This window comes from Sturnus vulgaris, unplaced genomic scaffold (genome assembly GCF_052056855.1).
Source record: "Sturnus vulgaris isolate bStuVul1 unplaced genomic scaffold, bStuVul1.hap1 Scaffold_499, whole genome shotgun sequence".
Taxonomy (NCBI): domain Eukaryota; kingdom Metazoa; phylum Chordata; class Aves; order Passeriformes; family Sturnidae; genus Sturnus; species Sturnus vulgaris.
In genome coordinates, this window is record NW_028276498.1 from 61,203 (window position 1) to 69,224 (window position 8,022).

General features: G+C 50.0%; 1 long non-coding RNA gene across 1 annotated transcript; it reads right to left on the minus strand.

Annotated features, from left to right (window-relative positions):
• Positions 1 to 5,098: 5,098 nt before the first annotated feature.
• LOC148217680 (uncharacterized) lies at positions 5,099 to 7,789 on the minus strand. Its single transcript, XR_015800868.1, has 2 exons — positions 7,342 to 7,789; positions 5,099 to 6,679 (listed from the first exon to the last, which is right to left on the minus strand). It is a non-coding gene; the product is annotated as an uncharacterized LOC148217680 (long non-coding RNA).
• Between the last annotated feature and the right edge of the window lie 233 nt (positions 7,790 to 8,022).

Consider the following 8,022-nt stretch of genomic DNA (forward strand, 5'->3'; position numbering starts at 1 on the left):
TTTCTCACTGATTTTTTCCGCCATTTTTCATTGATTTTTTCCGCCATTTTTCATGGATGTTTCCCCCAATTTTCATGGATATTTCCTGATTTTCCCCCCCATTTCTCACTGATATTTGCCCCCATTTCTCTCTGAATTATTCCCCCCATTTTTCATGCATTTTCCCGCCCATTAATCACTGATTTTTTCCCCATTTCTCACCGACTTTTCCCCCCATTTCTCACTGATTTTTATCCCCCACTTCTGACTGATTTTTCCCAATTTTTCGTTGATCTTTTTCCCCATCCCTCACCGATTTTTCCCCCATTTCTCTCTGATTTTTCCATCATTTTTCATGGTTTTTCCCCCCCATTTCTCACTGATTTTACCCCCTTTCTCACTGATTTTATTAATGTTTGTATTTCTATTTCTATTTATGTTTATATTTATATTTATTATTATTGTTTTGCATGTTTATGTTTATGTTTATGTTTATGTTTATATCTATGCAGGTTAACGTTTGTGCATGTTTATGTCTATGTTTATATTTATGCATATTTATTTTTATGCCGGCGAACGCGGGCAGGCGTTTTATGTAAACGCCTATCCGCCGGGGTCCTAGAGAGGCCGCCATCTTGAGCGTGTCGGGACTCTCAAAATGGCGCCTCGGGCGGCACCCCGGCTGACCTGCCAAAAATGGCGGCAGAAAGGGCGGGAAAAAATCAGGACCCCAGTGTGTAGGCATAAGATGCCTGATTACATCGCCGACGCCGATCCGCTCGCCGCCAATTTTCCCGGATGTTTCAGAGCGTGCCGACAACGGCCGCGCGGTCCGCGGTGCCGCGGGCGTGAGGGCGCCGGCGGGCGCGGGCAGGCGTTTTATGTAAACGCCTATCCGCCGGGGTCCTAGAGAGGCCGCCATCTTGAGCGCTGCCGCAGGGCTGGGTCCCGGCCCGCGGGCCCTTCCGCCATCCTGAGAGGGGCACCGTGCAGTACCCGCCCGTGTCCACACGGCGGCAGCACTGCCGCCCAACTCAGCCCGGCACTGCCGCCCTGTCAGGGACAGACAGAGAAGGGAGAGAGTTCCAAGCACCAGAGTCCCCACCCGTCATAAAATCCTCTCAATGAACGCCCCAAAAAAACCCCGACCCAAACTAAAAATGCCCTGCCTCTGACCAAATGAAAAAAAAAACCTTTTATATATATAAATCATCTATTTTTTAATATTTAATTTCTAGTCATAATCTAGACCTATTTCATATATTCAATTTAATTGCTATTCTATTTATCATATATACCATATTATTTTATTATTCATTATATACATAGATTTATATTACTAATGTTATTTCTATTTTATCTATATCCATCTATATTTGTAGGTTCATAGTTTTTAATATTATTTCTTTAAAAGCTCTGCCTCTAACCAAATAGAAACAAAAAACTCCATTATTTTAAATTCTATTTGAATATATTTTTCTATTTAGTTTTCATATTTATATCTGTAGATTTATATGTCTATATTGTGTATTCTATATTTATATACTATTTAATGTAGTTTTTACTAGTATATTAATATACTAGATGCTATTTACATTCTATTATAACATACTATTTAATAGAACATATTAAAATCGATAAATTATTTCTATTACATACTACATACATGTATTTTATATTTATATTTATTTCTATATATTTATACTTACATATATATATGCATATATAGTTATAATAATTTTATGTCAGTATCTATTTTTGCATATTTGTATATTTTTGCCTATATTATTTTCAAAAAACCCTCCTCTAACCAAATAAAAACCAATAAAACATTCCTTTTAAAGTCTGAATATTTATATATTTCTATTTTCATAACATAATATAATGTGATGTAATATATTTATATATTGGTTTCTTATATTTGCTTCTATATTTTTATTCTTTATCTTTTCTATTTACAGTATCTATAAAAAAACCCTACCTCTATCCAAACACAAGCCAATAAAACATTCCTTTTAGACTATATTTAGCTATTTTTTAAGGTTCTGTTTTTCATGCATTCTACACCCACCCCTCCCTCTCAATGTTCTGGCACCCACCATGACCCCCCGCCATGCCCGACTCACCTGCTCCTCCAGCGCAGCCCGGCTCCCTCTCCCAGGGACCTTGGGGTGCCCCAAACCACGTCGGAGCCCCCCTCAGCCTTTTTTCCTCACCCCAAAGAAGGCACAGAACGACTCCTTTAATGAAGTTGTTTTAACAATTGTAAGGCTAGAGCTTTTGGTATCCACTGCTTGCCATCCCTTGTAAACCAATTTTTTTCTTCTTTCTTCTGCAGCTTAATAAACCTCTTTTTTTCCCCATAGTTTTCCAAATGCATGTATTACCGCATATGCATATTTAGAATCAGTAAATATATTTAATGTCTTGTCCTGCTATAATTCACAGGCTCTCACAAGCGTGTGCAGCTCTGCTGTCTGAGCTGACCAGGTGGCTGGTAACCTCCCCCCTTCCTTTAATTGCTTTCCATTCACGATAGAGTATCCTGTAAATCATGAAGAATGGGGGGAAAAATCAGTGAGAAATGGGGAAAAAAATCCCTGAAGAATGGGGGGGAAAATCAGTGAGAAATGGGGAAAAGTGGGGAAAAAATCCGTTAGAAATGGGTGGGGAAATTCCATGAAAAATGGCGAAAGAAATCAGTGAGGAATGGGGAAAAATGGGTAAAAAATCAGTGCGAAATGGGGGGGGGGAAATCAATGAGAAATCGGGGAAAAACATAAGTAAGAAACGGGGGGGAAAAGTCCATGAAAAATGGGGAAAAATCAGTGGGAAATGGGGATAAATCTGGAAAAAATCCATGAAAAATGGGGGAAAATATCAGTGAGAAATGGGGGAAAATGGGGAAAAAGTCAGTGAGAAATGGGGAAAAATCAGTGAAAAACGGGGGGAAAACTCCATGAAGAATGGGGAAAAAAATCAGTGAGAAATGGGGAAAAAAATCCCTGAAAAATGGGGGAAAATATCAGTGAGAAATGGGAAAAATGGGGAAAAAAATCATTGATAAATCGGGGGAAAAATCAGTGTGAAAGGGGGGGAAAAATCGGGATCGGGGACGTGGACCGGGACTGGGATCGGGGACCGGGACGGGGAAATGGGACAGGGACCGGGATCGCGGACGGGGACCTGGGACAGGGACCGGAACCGGGATCGGGGACGGGGACTGGAGACAGGGACCGGGACCGGGATTGGGGACTGGGACCAGGACCGTGATCGGGTTCCGGGACGGGGAACTGGGACTGGGACCAGGATCGGGGACCGGAACCGGGGACTGGGACCGGGACCAGGACTGGGGACGGGGACTGGGGACAGTGACCGGGACTGCAATCGGCACCGCCCCCCGAACCGCTCCCGGAACCGCTCCCCGGGCTACCCCGGCACGGCGACCGGGAACGCCCCCGGCACCGCCCCGGCACCGCCCCCGGTGCCGCCCCCGGCACTGCCCCGGCACCGCCCCGGGTAGCGCCCCCGGCACCGCCCCCGGGGCGGGCCGCCGAACGCACGCGATGACGCGCGGGGGGCGGGACGGCGCGGGGCGGTGACGCGCTTCATGCCAGGAGCAGGGCCCGGGTGCGACGAAGACGGGAGCGGGCCGACCCGATACCGCGCGGGGCCGCGGGCCCGGCGGAGCCCGGCCCGCTGGGTAGGGGCCGCCAATGGCACCGGGGCTTCTGCTTCGGCTTCTGTCCGTGTCGGCGGGGAGGCCCCAGCCAGCGGTGCCCCTCTCCCTCGGCGACACGGGCGTGGAACTCGGCATCGGGCGCTGCATCGCCGCGGACAGCAGGGGGCGCACGGGTACCGATACTGCCATGGGGCCCGGCGCTGCTCTCCTGCTCCGCCGCCAGGCGGCGCTGCGCTGCCGTCCTGCCGCGCCTCCGGGCACGCTCGGTTTCCTCGGGACCCCGGGCCCCGCCTGTCCCGCCGCTGCGGAGGCGGGGGATGCTTTATGGGACTGCCCGAGCTGGCGGTGCCGGGTCTGGGGCGTTGGGGCGCGCCTTGGGGGGCTGCGGGTGCGCTCGTTTCCTCTTCTGCATGGCCTTCTGTGTGAGCATCTCTCGTTGCGACTGCTCTTGGAGAGTCAAACCCCTCCTCCTAAGTGGTCTCAGGAGCCTGGCAGGGTGAGTTTTGTTTCACAGGGGAAAGGGCCACTGGTCGTGTCCAGAGACCTGTGCACCCAGCCAGGTTTCTGCCTGATAAAATTCCAAATGGATGAGGATTTCTCCCAGCCCCAAGCTGCCCCCACCTGTAACCCTGGCTGCCTTTGGGGTGCCCAAAGCCTCCTCTGTGCAGATCTCAGGAACCTGGGAGGGGTGAACAATGTTGCACAGGGAAAAACCCCACAGATTTTATCTCCGGGCCTGGGGCCAGGAGCAGGCATTTGCGTGCTATAATTCCAGAAGGAGCACGGTGTCTCCCAGACCCAAGCCGCATCCAGCTGTGACCCAGCTGCTCTTGGAGTGCCAAAAGCCTCCTCGTAGCTGATCTCAGGAACCCTGGAAGGGTGAGTTTGGTTTCACAGGGAAAAGGCCTCAGTTTGTGTCCAGAGATCAAATAAGGGACTCTGCTTTTCCTCTAGTTCTCCTTCCTGTTTTCACCTGGGCTACAAGGATGGGCATGGCCTGTATTTCTCATATCAAAGTGATGTTACTAAATTTGTCCAGAAGTTCTGATTGTTATTTTTATTAGTAGTAGTAATTTTCTGATAGAAAACACTCTCATTTTGCCTTTCCCACGTTGTTTCCAGGTGCTGCCCAGGATGGACATCTGTGGTCTCAGACAGTGATTCCCGAGGAGCAAGGAAAGCCTTTTCCTCACCTGCACAGTTCAGGTGGATGGGACAGAATTGGTGTGGCCTGACAAGGCAGGAAAAGCTGTCTGTGTTCTGGAGTGCCTTGAAAGCTTTCTCCGTCAGGTTTGGAAGGGGTTTCTCTTTGGGATTTCTTGTGATGCAGCACCACGGGTATCCCTTTGTGCCAAGTCCAGTGCTAAAGGATTGAAGAACTGACAAGTGGGGTCTGGGATGAAAATGCCGCTAATAAAATTAAGCAAAGAATACAATAAGAGAAATGAGCATCCTTTTAATAGTTAGGAATAAAAATGCTGGAAAAGGGCACTCTGAATTGGTGTCACTTGTCATGGATAAAACCCCAGAGTGAGGAATCAGAGCAGAAGTTGAGAGCTGGAATCCTTCTGCAGTCGACTTAATTTTCTTTTCCTCCTCTCTTTCAGGACAGGAAGAATCACGACTCTCCTGGCATCTTTGCCAAGAGCTGTGGTGTTTGATCAGCCAAAGCCCAGAGGCTTCAGCACCAGAGGTCTGAGCCTGGAGGGCTCCTGGTGCTGCCCGTGCTGTGGGCTATGTCAGAGGATGCAGGGTTCCTCTTTGCCTCCCTGCTGGGATTAACTGCCATGGGAATGTGGGATCTGGGTGAAACTCCAGCTCTCCTGGTGTTCAGGGGAGCAAGGTCTGAGGGACTCCTCTCTGGGGATGTGCGGTGAAGGACTGAATAGTGTGGAAGGAGAGTATTTATAAACTGTATCACTGTTTCTCCCAAAATTGGGGTGGAGCGGTGATGGGGGCGGTTGGGTTTGGTCTGGGCCTGTTATTCTTTGTGCAATTTTTAAATTCTCTTGTATGATTTACTGTCCGGTATCTTTCTAACAAAAGCTGACATAAATTTAGATTAAGGATTAGAACTTGGGTCCATTCATTGCAAACATTTGACAAGGCTGGAGGACTGGGGTGGTGACTGCTCTCAGGAAAGGTTACTTATTAATACTGTGTCAGATTTCCCGCAGTGACTGTCAGGCCTGCATGGCTGTGAGTTCGTGCTCTTCTCACTGGGGAAATAAGTTCAGCAAAATTAGAAATGTTAGAAAAATCCAGCCAAAAATTCCACCTCTGTACCCCCTAAGTTTTCCCAGTTTTTCCCAGCTAGGAGCTGCACAGAAGTCAGGCAGGGGAAGTGACAACAGGGAACAGCTGAAAAATTCAAAGGCACAAAGAGGAAAGGGGAAAGGTTTCAGAAAACAATTCTATGGTCTAAGAATAATTTCTGATTCCCTACTGAGAAGAACACGAACTCACAGCCATTCAGGCCTGACAGTCCCCTGCAGTGAGAGCTCAGCACACATCCACAGAGGCAAGTCCAGCATCTTAAATGAAAAAATAAAAATAAAAACCAGGAGAAAAAGGTGATTTCTTTTGCTTCAGAGTTATTTCAAGTTCTTAAAGCCCAAGCAACATTTGCTCTTGATTTTGGTTGGGTGAATCATGAGCAGTGGGCACGGGTCATGCCATTCATTGAGCAGAAAACCCGGGGTCATTTAGAGGGGACACAAGAACTGTTTGTGTAGCGACCTCGGGCTGCAGAGGGGCAGGAGAAAGGCCAAGGGAGCTCCCTGGGGCCACCAGGGCCTGTGGGGAACAGAATGGACGCTTGGATGACCAGTGGAGGTGAGGAGTGGATCTGAGTTCATCTACAGGGAAATAAGGAGGGGATACTCTGGAGTGAAAAGCTGAGGTGATGAGTTCACCCACCTGGGCACGAGTTGTGTTTGCACAAAGTGGGAACAGAGGTGAAGGTCAATCCAAAGTCGATCCTGCTTGACCTCTGAATTCCAGGATAAGTTTTACAAGCTGCCAAATGAGGGAGTAAAAATACACAAAAATGAAACCGAGAGCATTCATGAGGTTCCTGGGAGTCCATTACACTGTTGTCATAGAATTCTTAATGAGTTTTGAGCTTTTAATGACAACAATTCAGTACTTTCTTTGGATTATTCACTGTGTAGGATTTGGGGTTTATCTGGATTTTAAAGGCGTCGTGGTGGCCCTGACACTGCTCAGGAGCTGGTAGGAAAAGCAGGGTCAGAGCTCCTGGCAGGCACAGGGTGTTTTTCCCAGAGTGGACTGTGGAGGAATTGTTTGGGCCTTGGATTGTCCCTCTGGGTGATGCCAGTTGCTGTGATTTGTGTAATTCCATACATTTAACTCCCAATACTTGCCAGCCCAGGAGCTTGAGCTGACAGGGCAGCACACAGATTGTTCTCTGTGCTGTGCCCCGATTTGGGGTTGGCTGTCAGCTTTGCTAGCTCCCGTGAATTATGCCCATAGTCCCGAATTCCCTGCTCAATTCCCACTGCCATAACCTCACAGCGCCTCATGGAGTGGGGATATACTGTGGCAGGAAGCTCAGCAGCATCGGCACAGGGACAGGTGTATATTCCAAAGAATTTGCTGTTTCAAACCCTCATCCCCCAGCCCCGCCGATGTCCCTGGGGGGCACTTGACAGAGTTACCTGGATTTCAGCTGATTTCACCCCCCCGAGCTCGGGCTCCAGGTGATCTTTTCAAGCAGGAGAAGGCAGGGGCCGGAGGCGCTCGTGGCCCGTGCCGAGGCAGTCCCTGGGGCCACGAGAGGACATCTCTCCCTGCAGAATTTCAGTTCTTTCCAGAGCCTCAGCAGTGACAGAGGACAAAGAGGAAGATGAGGAGGAGGAAGAAGGGGGAGAGGGTTTGAGAGGAGGGGAAGCCCAAATCCGTGCTGTGTGCGGAGCTCCGACAGCACGCTGCAGCCCGCAGCTCAGTGTGAGCACGGGGCAGAGGAGGCGATTTCTGGGCATTCAATCACCCTGAGGCGGGCCCGGCACCGCCCCTGCAGCACCGTCCCCAGCACAGCTCGGTACCGCTCCGGGATCACCCGGCCCCGCCCCCGGTGCCGCCTGGGACCACTGGGGACCGCCCCTAAAGCACCGCCCCGGCCCCGCCCGGTCCCGTCCCCGGGACCTCCGTGCCCCGCCTCGCCAAGCCCCGGCTCCGCCCCGAGCCTGCCCGGGCTGCGCCGGGACCATCGCTGGCGGCCCCGCCCCTCTCCCCCGGGCCGAAGCGGGCTGAAGGAGATGTCCGCACGATTGGAAACGCCGCCGAAAATCGCACCCGTGGGATCGGTGTCGGCGTCGTGCGCAGGCATCCCACTAGAG